General features: G+C 37.4%; 1 protein-coding gene across 1 annotated transcript in view; it reads right to left on the minus strand.

The window, feature by feature from the left end:
* The window catches only part of Kcnh5 (potassium voltage-gated channel subfamily H member 5), a 303,831-nt gene that overhangs the window by 225,212 nt on the left and 61,452 nt on the right, over positions 1–17,167 (minus strand). The window lies entirely within an intron of this gene.

Here is a 17,167-nt window from a genome sequence, read left to right on the forward strand (position 1 = left end):
CATCCACATAGGGGCAAGCGGCAATTGTCTCTACCAAATACACTAATGGAAATGATCATCTTATCCAGAGCTAAAATTTTAAAAAACTAAAAGAAAAAAGAAAGATAAAAAATTAACCTCCAAGTTTTGTGCTCTCATCAAGATGAGATCTAAGATTAACCATCAAACTGAAAAATCCAGGGAGTAGAGAGGAGAGGAAAAACTTGAGGACAATACCAAGTGAATCAGATTAATAACAGCCGAGTGAAAATCTGCAAATCCTAAAACAGGTAGAGCTTCAGAGTGAGCAGCCGTGTTTCCTAAAGCAATTCTCTCAAAATGGCCCCTTTCTAATCATCTTAACTACACACACACACAAACACACACACACACACACACACACACACACACACACACACACACACACACATATATATTGATGGATTTGTATAGGCTATAATTTAAAGTATATCAATGCCAAAACAAGTCAACAAATGTGTTCAGAAAGTAACTCCATTTTTATTTCAACCTATTTTGATCCCATTTTATACCTATCCCAGCCCAGCACTCCCTTCCTTGCTCATTGGCCAACCTTGTAAGTGTTAGACCAATCACCTAATACTAGAATTCACCTGTGTATTGGGCCAAAGCCTCCTCAGTCATTTTGATCTAGGATCATAGTTTACTTTCTAAGCCACCACTGTCCCTTTTCCTATGCTCTAAAACGATGTCATCTTTACATTTAAAGTGCCTACCATTTGAGGTCATATGAATCTCTTTTCTGTAATAGTTACATTTAATCACAACGTACTTTCATATTTAGTTCAACTTCTAATCACTCAAGTCATTCTCTATGTAAGTTATTGTCCTGTATTATTTTAATTTGGAAAGAATATATATTTATATATACACTACATATAGATATAAATATACCATTTAAACTTTTCTTCCTTGTTTACTATGTTTTTCTCTCACCAGACTATAAACTTTAGCCAAGATGGTCTTAACTTGGTTAATCTTTAGGCAGGATTCATGTCAATTCCAAGGCCCTGACTTTCTTTTCCTTTCAGCTTTCCCATGGAAAATTTTAAGTGAAAAATCCTTTCTCACATCCTTTAAGATATAAATTTCCTAACTTCTTCCTAGATTTATAAACTAGAAATGACTTGATCAAGGACTTTGGGGAATATTTTCCAAAACGTACTCATCAAAAAGACAGAGTCTTCCCTGTTACACAGACTCTAGGCCCAGCTTTGATAGGGATCAATTGGTAAATACAAGTGGCCAAATCCCATTGATCAACCTCTCCAAGATTTGTCTCAGCAAAATTCTCTCACCTCCATTGCAACATTCTCTCTCCAACAGTCCTGAATACAGAATTATTTGTTGTTATTAACAATATCTGGTACAATTTCTCTTAAATAGTTCCATAAATACAGGAGAATTTGTAAGCCCACCCACTGCTAAATCCCTATCACTTAAAGAGGCAATTCAGTGCATAGGTGGGAATAAATTAGTGAATGAAATGAAGGAAAGGCCTTTTCATTTTATACCTAAAGGATGATTTTGATATAAAAATAAATAAATCTTCCTTGGGCTACACTTATCTGTTTCTAAAAGTACCACCATATTTCAGAAGTCAACTTAAACAGTTATCATTCACTCTACATACCAGAAATATGATGAAGCTAATGATAAATGTTAGTGGCATAATCTTACATCTACTAACTTGGAAATTGTATATATAATAAAAATAATCACTTTTTTGCCAATATAGACAACATTGTCATTAACTAGACATAATGCTATTAACTTTAATTTTTAGATGTTTAGTACTAAACATGAATTACAATAGATTTTAAAATTCAAACAGATACATTGGACATATAGTTTAGATAGTCTAAGAATTTCTAATTATAAGAAAGTAATGTTGCCAGGTTCCTGCTATCTATACCTACTGTGGAATAATCCTCTTGTAAAGATTTGTTACGCAAATTGGTTTAATAAAACACTGATTGGACAGTAGCCAGGCAAGAAGTGTCTGTGAAGTGACCAAATTAAGACTGTTGGGAAGAGGAAGAGCAGAGTCAGGAGTCACCAGCCAGATGCAGAGGAAGCAAGATGAGAATGTCACACTGAAAAAACGTACCAAACCAAGTGGCTAAATATAGATAAGAATTATGGGTTAATTTAAGTGTAAGAGCTAGTTAGTAATAAGCCTGAGCTACTGGCCAAGTATTTATAATTAATATAAGCCTCTGTGAGGTGATTTTGGAAGCAGCTGGTGGGTATTTGAGAGTTTCTGGTAGGACAGAAACTTCTGCCTACATATACCTCCTCATTCAATGTGTCTAGAAAAATAGAAGGGAGAGGAGTTCACAAGCCCTACCCCAATGAGGAGTTATTGAGAATAAATGTTTTCTGAGGAAAGGAGAATTGGTTAAGGGTGTGACTCATAGTATGTTGACCACACACTGTTGGATGACCACACAGTTGTGATTATATGAGTAATACAAATTGGATTCCTTGTGTTACTAAATAAAAATTAATTTTAAAATGAGGTGGTGGGGAGGTGTGGGGTTGATCTCAGAGGAGTTAGGGGAAGGAGTAAGTGGTAAATACAATTAAAATATATTGTCTGCAATTCTCAAAGCATTAATAAAGGTACTATTTTAAGTGACTAGAACAATTATGGCAGCTATAAAACCTCAAACAAAAGCATTTGAAGAAGGCCATTCAAAACTTGATAGAATTCCTTGTGCAATGATAAGAGTATCCAAAGAGAGCTAATTTTTAATCGGCACATTGATCTAAATACAAACACAGTGAAAAATATTGTCATGGGTCAGTCACGATGGCATATAACTGCATTCTTAGTACTCAGAAGCTTGAGAGGGGAGGATCATTAAATCCAGGTCAAGCTATGATGCACAGTGAATTTGAACAGCCTACAACATGTAGTCAATTCAAAGCTAGCTTGAGCAACATAGGAAGATGCTAGAAGGAAGAAAAAAGTAGCAGGAGAGAGAATGAGAGGAAAGAAAAATGGAGGTGAGAGAGAGAGGAGGAAGAGAGCAAAGGGGAAGAGAAGGCAGGCATTTATGTCCCCCCAAAAAACCCACAAAGCAGAAAAGTGCTATATCTGTATCTCTGTATCTACATCTGTATCTGTGCCCACAGTGCTGACCAATTCAACATGTCAACTCACAAGACTGCCATAGATGGTAACCAGCAGTCTCAGAAGGCGTGCAAGATAGGAGTCATGACTGTTGGTAGGATGGACTCTTCTGTAGAGGTTGACCTCATAGGAATCTGTGGAACTGTCCACAGAGCTGTAGTCCTTGTGCCCCATCTTCCCACAAGAGACAAGTCAACTACGAGAAAGGTAAACTAGAGCTATCTTGACTTACAGCCTTGAAATCTGAAACTGCCTTCCTCCAACCACTCCATCTCACACAGAGAACTGAAACCATGACTGTCTACATTGGCGTGACTGTATGCTTACTCTGTATCTACTTAAGTGACCCTAATTTTCAAGATCTGCCTGTCCCGAATTCTTGCTTTTCTGTGATTGGAAATTTCCAAAATCCATAACTCAACAGTAGAAAACATCAGCAGACAGCTTGTACTCTTGAGATCCCTTCAGTTCTTTGCTTCAAAACCCTCATCTTGGAACTGTGAGTATCTTGCTGGTAGAGCTCACGTGTAACATGCACAAAGCATGAAATCCCAATGGCCAAAAGTAACCATCCTCACTTGGCTATCACCACTAACTCTCACCTGTTGCCCTTACCCAAACTTAACAGATCACCACAACCCATCCCAGCTTAGAATTGCTGGCCTTGCATCACATTTGCTTCCTCAATAGTTTTTGTCCTTTTTTTCCCCTCTTGATAACACAGCTACAACTTCAAAAGTAATGTTCTCCCTGACTTTTGGTCAATAATAAAGTCAATTCCACTTTCTCTTGTTGGCAAGGTGGGTCAGCAATTTGAGGATATGGAGCTTTTGACAGCCTCATGAAAAGAGATCCTACCAGACCTAATACCTTTAGTAGCAATAGCCCAGGTGTTGCTTTCAGAGTACCACATGGATATGTCAGTGTTGGATCATTAAACAAACTCATTTCACACTTTGGCAGCCTCATCTGGGTGTTTATAGTTCACTAAAAGTTTCCTGTAGTTCAGATACAATTTCTGACCATTCTTCTTAACATAAGCTCTACTTCCAAAAACACAGATTATGAATTTTTCCATTGATCTCTAGAGTAACAAGAGAAGATAGTTGACAAGTCAGTCTTATGCAGAAGAGAAAATGTTCTGTTCACTCTTCACAATGTCTAAGAAACAAAACTTCTGTTTTGTTTTGTTTTTTGTTTTGTTTTGTTTTGTTCATTTTGTTTTGTTTTGCTTTGTTTTGTTTTGTTTTATTTTGGAGGGAGAATCTCACTGTGCGTCTTACTACCTTACCTCTGCCTCTGCCTCCGCCTCAAAGCTGTGCACCACCATTGCCAGCTTAAACACAACTTTTTAAAGATGAGGGCACCAATGACAGAGATGAACATATTCCTGGGAACTGGTGGTCATTATATGAGAGAAGTAACATCATGGAGTTAAGTGAAGCAATACAAAGGAAGTAGGTAGTTTTTCACACTAGATCCACAGAGTCAGAATTTCTCAAGCATGGGATGAATACTGCACAAAAAGATGAGAACAACTTCTACACAAACATCCACATGGCTAAGGTACAGTTTTCACACACAGCAAGCAGCTAGCGATGTATTTCAACTCTCCCTTGCCTTCATTTCAGAATCATACCCCAAAGCTCAAAGACAGGAAGCATTCATCATGAATGAAGATCAGAACAGACAAAAGTGTCTTCTTATGTAAGCAGAAAAATCAAATAAAGGTGCCTCATTACTTGCGATTTCCTATTCTCTCAGAGCTAATTCCCTCAGTAGACAGACTGCTTTGTCTCAGTGGAAAACTCATGCAAAATAACACGGGCCTGCAACATTGCTCAATTTCAAAGATAAGAAGAATGTCTATCATTAAATCTGTGTATTACCCAACCAGTAGACACAAGGAACAGAAAGTCTCTGACCATAGCCACCACATTCCAGTTTGGAACCAAAGGCTGACTTTAACTCCAAACCTTTCCTACCCTTTGAGTTTCACTCTGAACCCACTTTCATCACTGCGATTGATGGTGTAGAAGTCATTTTTCTCTCGAACTGAAATCTGGGAGCTTTTCCATTCAGAGACTCTAGTATGATCATCTTTTACTAAATGCCCTGCAATTCTCAGTAGGAAGTACCACCTAAACCTCAAGGCGGCCAATCACAGGAAGGGAGTGGGGGATCTGGCCAATAAAACTGCAACATTTTTTGCATGTGAGGATAAGACTATGCATGGGATGGAACTCATCAGAGATGTGAGCACAGTAACCAAAAACCAAGGAACCCCACCTTATCTATGAGAGATTTCCTCCTAACCATTCACTCCCATAATTAACAAGAAGTGCATATTCTAAGGAAACATGAACTGTAATGTCTCAACAGAATAGCACTTACGTAGAAACTGAATAGCAGTTAGGAAGGAATTGAAAATAGATGTTCAGTTAGGAAGGGTCTCTACCTTGAGTAAGCATGAGGTCTGCCTTCAGTTCCTTCAGAAACCACAGAATGCCTAATTCTTCAATATTTAAAGATCTTTGTATGATTTCAATTATTTTTTAAGTATAAGATCAAAGTGAGGGAATCAGGAATATTTTATTCATCAAAATACAAATGTAAAATACAAATCATCATTAGAACACCTATGGTTGCTAAAAGCAGCAGAAAAGAAGCCATGTGGATGACAACAGGGTTAAACTAAAAAGCAGTATCTAGAAAATGTCTCAAGTACTGGGAAATTAAGTAACACACTTGTAAATATCATCTATGTCAATGGAGAATTTGAAAGAGAAATTAAGCCTATTTTGAACAATATGGGTATGAAAAGACAGCCTGACACCATTTGTGGGGCATAATGAAGGCAGTGTGTAGAGAGAAATGAAAAAGTTACAACTAAAGAAAGATTCTAAAGCTAGCTTTCCTAGAAATGCAAGAACAAATAAAGTCACAAATAAGAATAAAGGAAATAGTTTTAATTAGAATGGAAAGTGATGTAGTTGAAAATAAGAAATCAATAAAATTAATAAAGCCAAACAGTTGGTTTTTTCAAAAATATCAATATAATAAGTTCCTAACTCACTGAACAAAAATTGAGTGGGAGAAGAAGAAAGAGAAAGAAGGGGAAGAGAAGGTAGAGAGGAGAAGGGAGGATGAAGACACGTTAGATAACACCATCACAAATTTAAAATCTCAAAAATATTCTAAACATGTCTAAAGAAGATTATGAACAACTCTATGACAATAAATTTGACAACTGTACAGAAATGAGAAAACGTTATCTGTTAAAACTCATATAAGAAGAAATAGTCCATCTAAATAAGAATGTATCTATTAAATAAAACTAGTGAATAATAACCTTTACAATGAGAATGTATCATGCTCATATGGGTTCAGTAGTGGATTCTCTCAGACATTCAAGAAAGAAACTGCTCCAATTCTCTACAACTTCCAAAATATAAAAGCAGAGAGAATACTCTTGGCACGTCATGAGACCACTGATACCCTAACAACAAAGCTAAAGACATTATAAGAAAACTATAGATTAATGTCTCTCATGAATATAAATACAGAACCCTAAACAATATATTGGGAAATGGAATCTAGCAATGTAGATTAAAACATTATACACAGTGACTAAGTAGAATTATGCCAAGATTGCAAAGCTGATTCAACATTTGAAAGACAAACCACCAAAAAGGGAATTTGCATGATCATAACAATTAATCTAGAAAACGCATTGGACAACATGAAACACAAACTAAGAATATATACATCAGCCTGGTCTACAGAGTGAGTTCCAGGACAGCCAGGGCTACACAGAGAAACCCTGTCTCGGGGGTGTGGGGTGAGGAGACGGAGAAAAAAGAAAAGGAAAGAGTATATACATGTCTTCAATTTAAAAGAAGCCTTACAATAAATATCATACCTAACAGCAAAAAAACCTGTTTTTTCCACTAAGATCAAGAACAAAATAAATATGCCTCCCCATCTCACTACTTTTGTATAACATCATAATAGAAATCCCTACTAATTCAAGAAGACAAGAAGAGGGAAAAATGGTATATTAATTGAAAAGTAAGGGAAATAAAGTTAAATATTAAATAGGCAACTATACTCCTGTAAATCAACAGTGCACACATGAGACTTCACATTTAAACCACAACACTATGTTACTTCCCACAAAAATGAAGTATGCAAATATAAATATAAAAATGTGCATGAGATCTATGTGAGAAAATATACAAAATTTGTAGAAACTGTGCCAAAAATGGGGGCTAGAGAGATGCTTCAGTAGTTAAAGTTCTTGACATCAAAGCATGAGGGCTAGCATTCAGGTCCCCAGCTCTCACATGAACAGTAGGCAAGTATGGGAGCTGACCTATAACCCCAGTACTCAGAAGAGAATTTCTGTTTGGAACAAGATGGCTAGCTAGACTAGTCAAATCACGGAGATCTGAGTTCAACCAAGAAACTCTTCCTCAAAATATAAGGTGGAAGGAAATAGTAAAAGACATCCAATGACAACCTCTGATTGCCACAAACATGCTCACACACAATCACACACAATTGCATGTATACCAGCACATACATGTATGCCCACACACTTGTGAATGTGCATGGATACATATGCCACATACACAAAAAAGGATACCAAAAATGAAGATATATCCCATGTTTATGAATAGTAACACTCACTATTACCTACATACTAATTCTTCCTAATTCGAACTATTAATAAGACAACATTCCAATCAATATAACCATAAATTTTTAGTGAATACCAACAAAATAATTCTCTATTATATATGGAGAGGTAAAATGGAATATTCAACATATTATTGAAGAAAGGGTGCTACCCAGTTATAAGGCTTGCTATAAAGCTCTAGCAATCAAGAGAGCATGGGATTGGTAAAAGAATAGACAAACAAATGTATACAGCAGAACGAATAGCCCAGAAATACTCACAATTACTCAACTGATTTTTTTGTTTGTTTGTTTTTGTTTTTTGAGACAGGGTTTTTCTGGGTAGCTTTGCACCTTTCCTGGAACTAGCTTTGTAGACCAGGCTGGCCTTGAACTCACAGAGATGTGCCTGCCTCTGCCTCCCAAGTGCTGGGATTAAAGGTGTGCATGCCCGGCCCAACTGATTTTTGACAAAGGAACAAAGTAGAACATTGTAACATGTTGTTGTTGTTGTTACTGTTTTTAATTTTCAACAAATGGAAGTAGAACAATATGTATCCACATGCAAAGAACAAAAGATATCTCAAAGTGGTTTTACTTTGCATTTCCCTGATGTCTAAGGATGTTGAACATTTCTTTAAGTATTTCTCAGCCATTTGAGAATCCTTTGTTGTGAATTCTCTGTTTAGATCAGTACCCCATTTTTAAATTGGATTATTTGGTTTGTTGCTGTCTAGTTTCTTGAGTTCCTTATATATTTTGGATGTTGGCCTTCTGTCAGATGTGGAGTTGATGAAACTCTTTTCCCATTCTGTAGGCTGTTGTTTTGTCTTATTGACAGTGTCCTTAGCCTTTCAGAAGCCTTTCAGTTTCATGAGGTCCCATTTATTGATTGTTCATCTTAGGGCCTGCGCTATGGGTGTTCTCTTTCATCCTACACCTGTCAGAATGGCTAAGATAAAAAACACAAGTGACAGCTCATGCTGTTGAGGATGTGGAGCAAGGGGAACACTCCTTCTTTGCCAGTAGGAGTGCAAAGTTGGACAGCCTTATGGAAATCAATATGCAATTCTGTAGAAAATTGGGAATCAATCTACCTCAAGACCCAGTTATACCACTCTTAGTCATATACCTAAAGGACTTGTGCTCAACTATGTTCATAGTGGCTTTATTCATAATAGCCAGAAACTGGAAATAACCTAGATGTCCCTCAACTGAAGAATGTATAAAGAAAATGTGGTACATTTATACAGTGATGTATTACTCAGCTATTAAAAACAATGACATCATGAAATTTGAAGGCAAATGAATAAAACTATAAAAGAATTATCCTGAGTGAGGTAACCCAGACCCCAAAAGACAAACATGATATGTACTCATCTTTAAGTAGAAATTGGCTGTTAGTTAAAGGATACTCATGTTGCAATCCACAGATCCAGAAAGGCTTAGTAACAAGGAAGGCTCAAGGAGGAGACACATGGATCTTCCAAGAAGGGGAAATAGAATAGGTTTTAAGAGTAGACTGGAGGCAGGTGGGATGGGAACAGGAGTGATCAGGTGGTGGGAGGTAAGATGACTGAAATTGGGGGACATTTGGGGCAATATGGAAACTTACTGTAGTGGAAACTCCCTGGAATCTTCAAGAATGATCCTAAGATGCCTAGTATATGGGGGATATGGAGCTTGAACTGTCCATCTTCTGTAACCAGGCAAGGCTTCCAACAGTGGGTCTGGGACACCAAACCAGCCACAAAACATTCAACCTGTCCTGCCTGTAAGATGTGCTGGGGTAACGGTGACACTGAGATTCTGGGAGTAGCCAACCAATGCCTGCTATAACTTGATGCCCATGCCACAAAAGACAGCCCATGCCTGACACTGCCTGGATGACCAAGAACCAGAAGCTTGACAACCCAAAGACCCAGGATAGAACCAAACATGACTGAGGAAAAAATTCAATGAAATTACTACTAATGATATTCTGCCATACTCATAGATCCATGCCTAACCCAGTAGTCATCAAAGAGGTGTCATCCACCAACCGATGGGAGCAGAAGCAGAGAGAGACCCACAGCCAAACACTAGGGGGATCCAGGGGAACCCTGCAGAAGACAGGGTTGGGGGAGTGGTGTGCAGGAAACAGAGGGGTGGAAGACACCAAGAGAATACATCCCACAGAATCAATTAAGCAGGGCTCATAGGGGATCAGAGACGCCAGAGGCAATCAAGGACCACTGTATGGATCTGAGCTAGGTCCTCTGCATATGTGCTATGGTTGTGTAGCTAAGTGTTCTTGTGGGACTCCTAAAAATAGAAGTGGGTTGGCAGAGGGGGAGTGTCTCTGACTCTTTTGCCTGCTCTTGGGACCCCTTTCCCCCTACTAGGTTGCCTCATCTAGCCTTAATATGAAAGTTTATGCTTAGTCTTATTGTAACTTGTTATGTGGCGTTCAGTTGTTATCCCTAGGAGGCCTGCTGTTGTTGTTTTTGTTGTTGTTGTTGTTATTTAAGTGAAATGGAGGAGGAGTGGATCTGGGTGAGAGGGGAGGTAGGGGGAAGGACTGGGAAGAGTGGAGGGAGGACAAACTACAATTAGGATGTAATGTATGAGAGAAGAATTAAAGGAAAAATAAAAGAAATGAAAGATAGTACTTGGCCACTGTCAGTGCCCTTCACAAAAATTAACTCAAAATGGATCACATACTTGGAATTAAAAACAGAAAGTATAAAGCATGTCGGGGTGGGGGAGGAGTAACAAATATATCTAAGTCTATTTTCTGTTGCTAACACAATACAATTTACTTAGCATTTTATAAAAATGTTTATTTGAGTTTGTGCCTCTGGTCCAAGGTTTAAGGGACATACCTTATGAAATCTGTCTTGCTAGATTTCCTAAGGCAGCTCAAGGCATCACCAGGCAAGGGCCAGGGAGTATACAAGAGACCTACCCAAACGGTTGCTGATCACAGGCCTACTTTTCAGAAAATCCAGTGATCTGTTTGTCCCATAAGTAGATCAGTCCACTCACAAGGCAGAGCCCTAATCACCTCTAAAATGTCTTATCTGAATCCACCTCTTACAATTTCATAATAAGGATTAAATTTCATACTGAGTTAAAGGGGAGAGAGTCCATCTTCAAATCACAGTAAAAGAAGAACATTGAGGTCACTTTAGTTATAGTAATAACTCTTTATGTGTCGGAGGCAAGTATTTGTATGTGTGCCCATCCAAGTTGACCAATTGTAATAAATGCACATGCTGGTGTGGGACTCTGACAGTGGATGAATCTGTATGTATAAGGGGATGAATGTACAGAAAAATGTGTTGGTATTGTGTTCCCCCAAAATATTGTGCACCCTAATAAACTGATCTGGGGTCAGAGACAGAACAGCCACAATATTAAACATGAGGATAGGCTGTGGTAGCACATGCCTTTAATCCTAGCATTCCAGAGGCAGAAATCCATCTGTTCAAGGATACAGCCAAGCATGGTGACTCATGCCTTTAATCCCAGGGAGTGATGGGAGAAAACAGAAAGATATATAAGGTGTGAAGACCAGGAACTAGAAGCATTTGGCTGGTTAAGCTTTTAGGTTTGGAGCAGCGGTTCAGCTAAGATTCATTCTGGATGAGGACACAGAGGTTTCCAGTCTGAGGAAACAGGATCAGCTGAGGAACTGACAGGTGAGGTAGCTGTGGCTTGTTCTGCTTCTCTGATCTTCCAGCATTCACCCCAATAACTGGCCTCAGGTTTGATTTTGTTAATAAGAACATTTAAGATTCCTACAATAGGAAACCTCTTTACTTCTCCCTCAATTTTGCTATGACTTCCTCAATTTTGCTATAAACATCCTTAAAAGCTTAGCTATGAAACTTCTTAAGAGTGAATGTCAATATGGTGTCATCCACTGGGAAATAGCAGAAAGGACTGAGCAATGCTCAGTGATTTGTCCCCTACATGTTGAAATATATTCCTCAATGCATCAATGTTGAGAAAGGATACCTAATGGGAGGCTTTTAGTTCCTGAGTGCTCCATCTCATGAATAACTAATGTCACATATGCAAGTCAGTGTCCCCAACCTTCTACTGTGTGAGACACTGCAATAAGACCTTCACCACCACCTAAACACATACACACACACACACACACACACACACACACACACACACACACACACTAATCCCTTCACCCTGTGTTTACAACCTTTAGAACGAAAACAATAAATTCCTGTAACTTACAACTTACCAACCTGTTGGAAACAAACCAAGCTAGGCCACTGATTTAATAAAGTTAAATCAATCTACCAATCTATAAAATCCCCATCAAAGTTCCAATGCCAATTTTTAAAGAAACAGAAAGAAAAAAATCTTAAAATTCACATGTAGGCACAAAAGATCCCAGGATCCAGAGCAATCCTGAGGAAAAGGAACAATGCTAAAAGTGCCATCATCCTGATTTTGAATGAAACTACAGAACCATAGTAAAAAAAAATAATAATAATCAGAATAGAGTTTTAGATAAAAGTAGAGATGTTGATCAATAGAACTCAGCAAAGGACCCAGATGTAAACCCTCCATAGCTTCAACCACATAATATTTTTGAGATTATGGTACAATTACAACATTTTCTCCTTCCCTTTCCTCCTGCCAAACTCATATATCCCTCACCACTCTTCTTCAAATTTATGGCCTCTTTATTTGCTAATTGTTATTGCATGCATATATTATATGCGAATACATGTGTGGGAATATATATATATATCCTATTGAGTCCTTATAGTGTCCCTTGTTTGTATGTTTTTAGGTCTGACCTTTTGGCATTAGACAACCAATTAATGTGCTCTTCCCTCGGGAAGACCACCTCTCCTGTTCCCAGCTTTCCTCTGTTGCCTATTGTTCTTGATGTACATTGAGGTCTCATGAACATTTTCCATCCATCTTGGCATGTTCACTGGGATCACCCTTGTTTGGCTCACATTTGGGGGTTCATATTGGTGAGACATTAGTGTGTAACTTCTTTCTGATATTAACTAGAAGACACAATTTCACAGCAAACTCCCTGGTCTTCTGGGGTTTTTGTTGTTGTTGTTGTTGTTGTTGTTGTTTTTCATTTGACAAATATGCCAAAAATATATGGGGAGAAGAGCCTCTTTAACAACTGATGTTAGGAAAACTGCATCTCCTCATGTAGAAGGATGAAGTTAGATCCCTCCCTCTCTCTCACTCAACTCCAGATAGAGCAAAGACCTTAATGTATGAGTTGGAACTTGAAAGCTGATTTAAAAAATTAGGCAAAACACTTCAAAATTCAGGTACATGCAAGGACTTTCTTAATAAAGCTCCAAGTCATTCTGTAAATAATGTTAACAATTGACAAATGGAATCTCAAAATTTAAAAGCTTCTACTCATAAAACCAAAAAATTAATAACCTAAATATTCCTAGTACTGAGTGGAGCAATCTTGGCTAGCTATACATATAACAAGGGACTAGTACTGAAGATATGAATATATATAAATATATATATTACATATATATATACTCACAAAGCTAAATAAGAAAAATTCAAATCACACAATAAATAAATCAGCTAATGAAATAGGTCTCAAAAGATGTAATACAAATGACCAATAAACACTTGAAAAAATATTCAGCCTCATCAGAGAAATAATCAAAACAACACTGAAGTTTAATTCATCCTACCCAGAATGGTAGTCATCAAGAAAAAAAATAACAAATATTGTGAGGATGTGGACAAAAGGAAACCCTTTCACAATGCTAGTGAAATGTAAACTAGTCCAGCCTCCATGAAAATCAGTCTGAAGTTTCTGCAAAAAACTAAAAATAGATCTCCTATATGACCAAGCTATACCCAAAGGACTTCAATTCAACATATTAAAGAGAAGCTTGTACATAAATGTTCATTTCATCCTCACTATTCACAGCAGTTAAATTACAGAATCAATTCAAGTGTCCAACAACAGAGGAACCAACCGGTAAGGAAAACATGGTACATGAACACATGAAATTTGTTTCAGCTATACAGAACAAGGTTATATCCTTTAGAAAAAAAATGGAGGCATTGAGAATAGCCATATTAAGTTAATTGAGCCAGCTCATAAAGACAAATATTGTGTGTTTTATCTTATTTATGGCTCTTATGTTTTATATACATACATAAAATCCTGTATGTTCATATGACATGAAAGTGGAGACAAACTGTCTAGGAAAATGAAGATGACTCTTGTGGGGAGGAAAGAAGCACATAGTACTTATTTGTTTAAACATAGCTCCTACAGCACAGTACAGTGTACAATGACTATTAGGAGTTAATGGCAGAAGAACTAATACAGAGAAAACGGAATACAATCCCTTCCCGGTCCTCTCAAACATTGCATTCAATGATCTGTTTTAATTTTAAAAATAATAGCAGGTCAGTTGTGTAAATAATGGCGTCCACCATTGCATTTCCCAGCAGAAGATCTGAAGCAGCAAAAGGGACAGAAAGCTTCGAGTCTGACAAAACTCATTAGCAACTACAAGCATGATTACCCCTTTCTGGATTCTAAAATCTTATTATGATAACTAAAGGTAAAATTACAATTTAAATGTATGAGGTAACATGAAATCTGCATGTGGCAGTTTGACAAGCATAATTGTAAACAAATAATAATGCAGACACTGTTTTCAAAAAGAGTTTTCTAAAAATTAAAAATTTTATCCACTTCCACTTAGCCGTTATCAGTTCCTCCAACTTCCCTTTAGCATCAGTGCATGCGTGGTCTTTTTCCTGATTTTCCCTTGTCCTGACCCATTTTTCAGGCTTACCTTGTAGTTATATCACATACCATCATCCCATCCCTATAGTCCCCTTGCTACTGACCAGTGTGTTGTCTACAGACACAATCTTTGTGTAGTTTATTTACACCAGCTCTCCTGACATCCCCAAATCAAGTACTTCTAGACCCCTAGCGCTGGTTCAAATGCACACTACAAATGAGCTTGATTCTATTCTTAGGATTCATGAGAGAATATCTTTTATCTTCCATTTACAATTTTTAGAAAAATTATATTCCTTATTTTCAGACCAGAAGCTTTCTGTAATGGGTTCTGTCTTTTCTGCCTCATAGTTTTCTTTAAAAATCACGTATCCAGTTCACAAATTTCTAATAAATCTAATTTATCTTCAGAGAGCATATCAAGAGTCTTGAAAATAAAGTATCACTAAGCTGCCTAAAGTCATTCTGCACACGTATAGAAATAAAAGATTAAACCGGAATTTTCAGACTCATACTCTCTCTTATTCCCCAGCCCTCAGTTGCTGGTGTGGTTCCTCCTGCTAAAGCTCCATCTTTATTTAAGTCATTGTAGAATTCACCGAGACCTCAGCAACCACCCTGTTCATGTCATCAGTGCACATCCATGCAAGGAAGAAATACGATGAGGATATATTCTTCACCACCCCATGATTTACACTAAAATCATACATAGGAAACCCAACAAATGAAATAACAGTTGCCCCTCAGACTTGCAGAATCTTTCAAGTGAAACACATTAGTGTCTTTTCACACCTATTCCTTGTAACCGCCTTGTGAGAAAGAAAGGCAAGACTGAAAAGAAAGCATGTCCTAGACTAGGCAGAAGATTCCAGATCATCCAAAGACTACTAATAAAATTAAAATAATTTTAACCACATTAATGTGCATACATGTGCACAGTGAAGATGAAATATGAAGGTGCTGAATGGAAGTTTTGAGATGGATGCAAAGAAAGAGAAAGCTTCCTGAAAGAGAAAGCTGGATGCTATGATATGAACGGTTAACAGAGAGCCAAATCTTCAAAAGCTGGGGGGGGGGGAAGGCGGGCAGGCATGTGTTGAATACAGTGCAAGAAGGAAAGAGATGGACATGTAGACTGTACTGACAACAAGGTAAAAGATTAACACAATTGGAGGAGAAAACAAATAAGAATGTGGAACCAAAATATAGTATATTAATTTTAAAGGAAGTGAACAGGGGCTGGAAAGATGGCTCAGTGGGTAAGAGCACATGTTGCTCTTGCAGAGGACCCAGGTTCAATTCCCAGCAACCATATAGTGGCTCACAACCATCTGCAACTCCAATCCCATAGCATCTGATGTCCTCTTCTGACCTATAGGTACCAGGTGCAAACATTGTAGTGTACATGTGTACATGCAGGCAAAATACTCATGAGTATAAAATAATAGGATGAGTAAGTCTTTAAAACATTACAGAAGATAAACAGAAGTCCTTGTGTTATTTGGTAGAGAGGTAAAGATTCTCACAAGCTTTAGGATTTAAGCCAAATGCTGATGTAAAAAATGTAAGAGTCATAGATTAAAAGGGATATATTCAATCCTTTAGAAAGGGTTCAGTGAACTAAGAGAAACCTCAGTTCACACAGAAGAGTGTAAAGTACAAAGGAAGAAACACAAAAAAGAAAAGCATGTAAAATGGAAAATACAATGCTCTAAATAAGTCAGGGTGTATTTAATCACAGTAAATATGAATAAATTAAACTGCACAGTGTGAACACTCTTAGAATCTATCTAGTCTTCATAAAATATACATTGAATGTAATAATCTACAGTTACAGAACATTAAATATAGCAATATACATGCTAAGTGCACACAAGTGATGCAAAAGCAAATTTAGCTGCATTAGTGTCAGGCAAAAAAGCATTATCGTGGTCAACGAAAGTTAGAAAATACTGATAAAGAAATCTTCCAGAATGCAGCAATAAGATGATGGTTTGGAAAGCAGCTGAGAATAAACAGGGAAATTACAGGGCTTGTTCAATGTATTTAAACAAAAAGTGTCTCAGAAGGGAGAAAATGGGGGAAAACAGAAAAGAGGGAGATAACATCATAAAATAAATTATAAAACACGCTTTTTGAGATGGAAGAAGGCCACTTTGTCAATATCTATGAAAATGTATGAAAGGAGCCCCATGCTAAGGCATATTCATCAGACAGTTTCTAAATCTTGGGACACAGTAGACACATTGAACCTCTGCAAAGGAAAAACAAGTCACATGTAAAAGATCAGAAACTACAATGGTTTCAAGTTTCTTAAAGGGAACCATGGAAAGGTAGAATGCAGTGGTGTCATATCTTCCAAATGCCTGAAGGAAAATTACCTCAAGCCAAGAATACTGCAGCAAGCCAAAAAACTCTTGATCGGGCAGGAAAATGAAGAGCATTTGTTTAAATCCATGATAGCTCTCACATTGGTACAGTAAGGGGACATTTAAACAGGCGTGGATGGATAACTTGACACTTCAACTTCGGTTAAGTACATAGAAATGAGC

This window comes from Onychomys torridus, chromosome 14 (genome assembly GCF_903995425.1).
Source record: "Onychomys torridus chromosome 14, mOncTor1.1, whole genome shotgun sequence".
Lineage (NCBI taxonomy): Eukaryota > Metazoa > Chordata > Mammalia > Rodentia > Cricetidae > Onychomys > Onychomys torridus.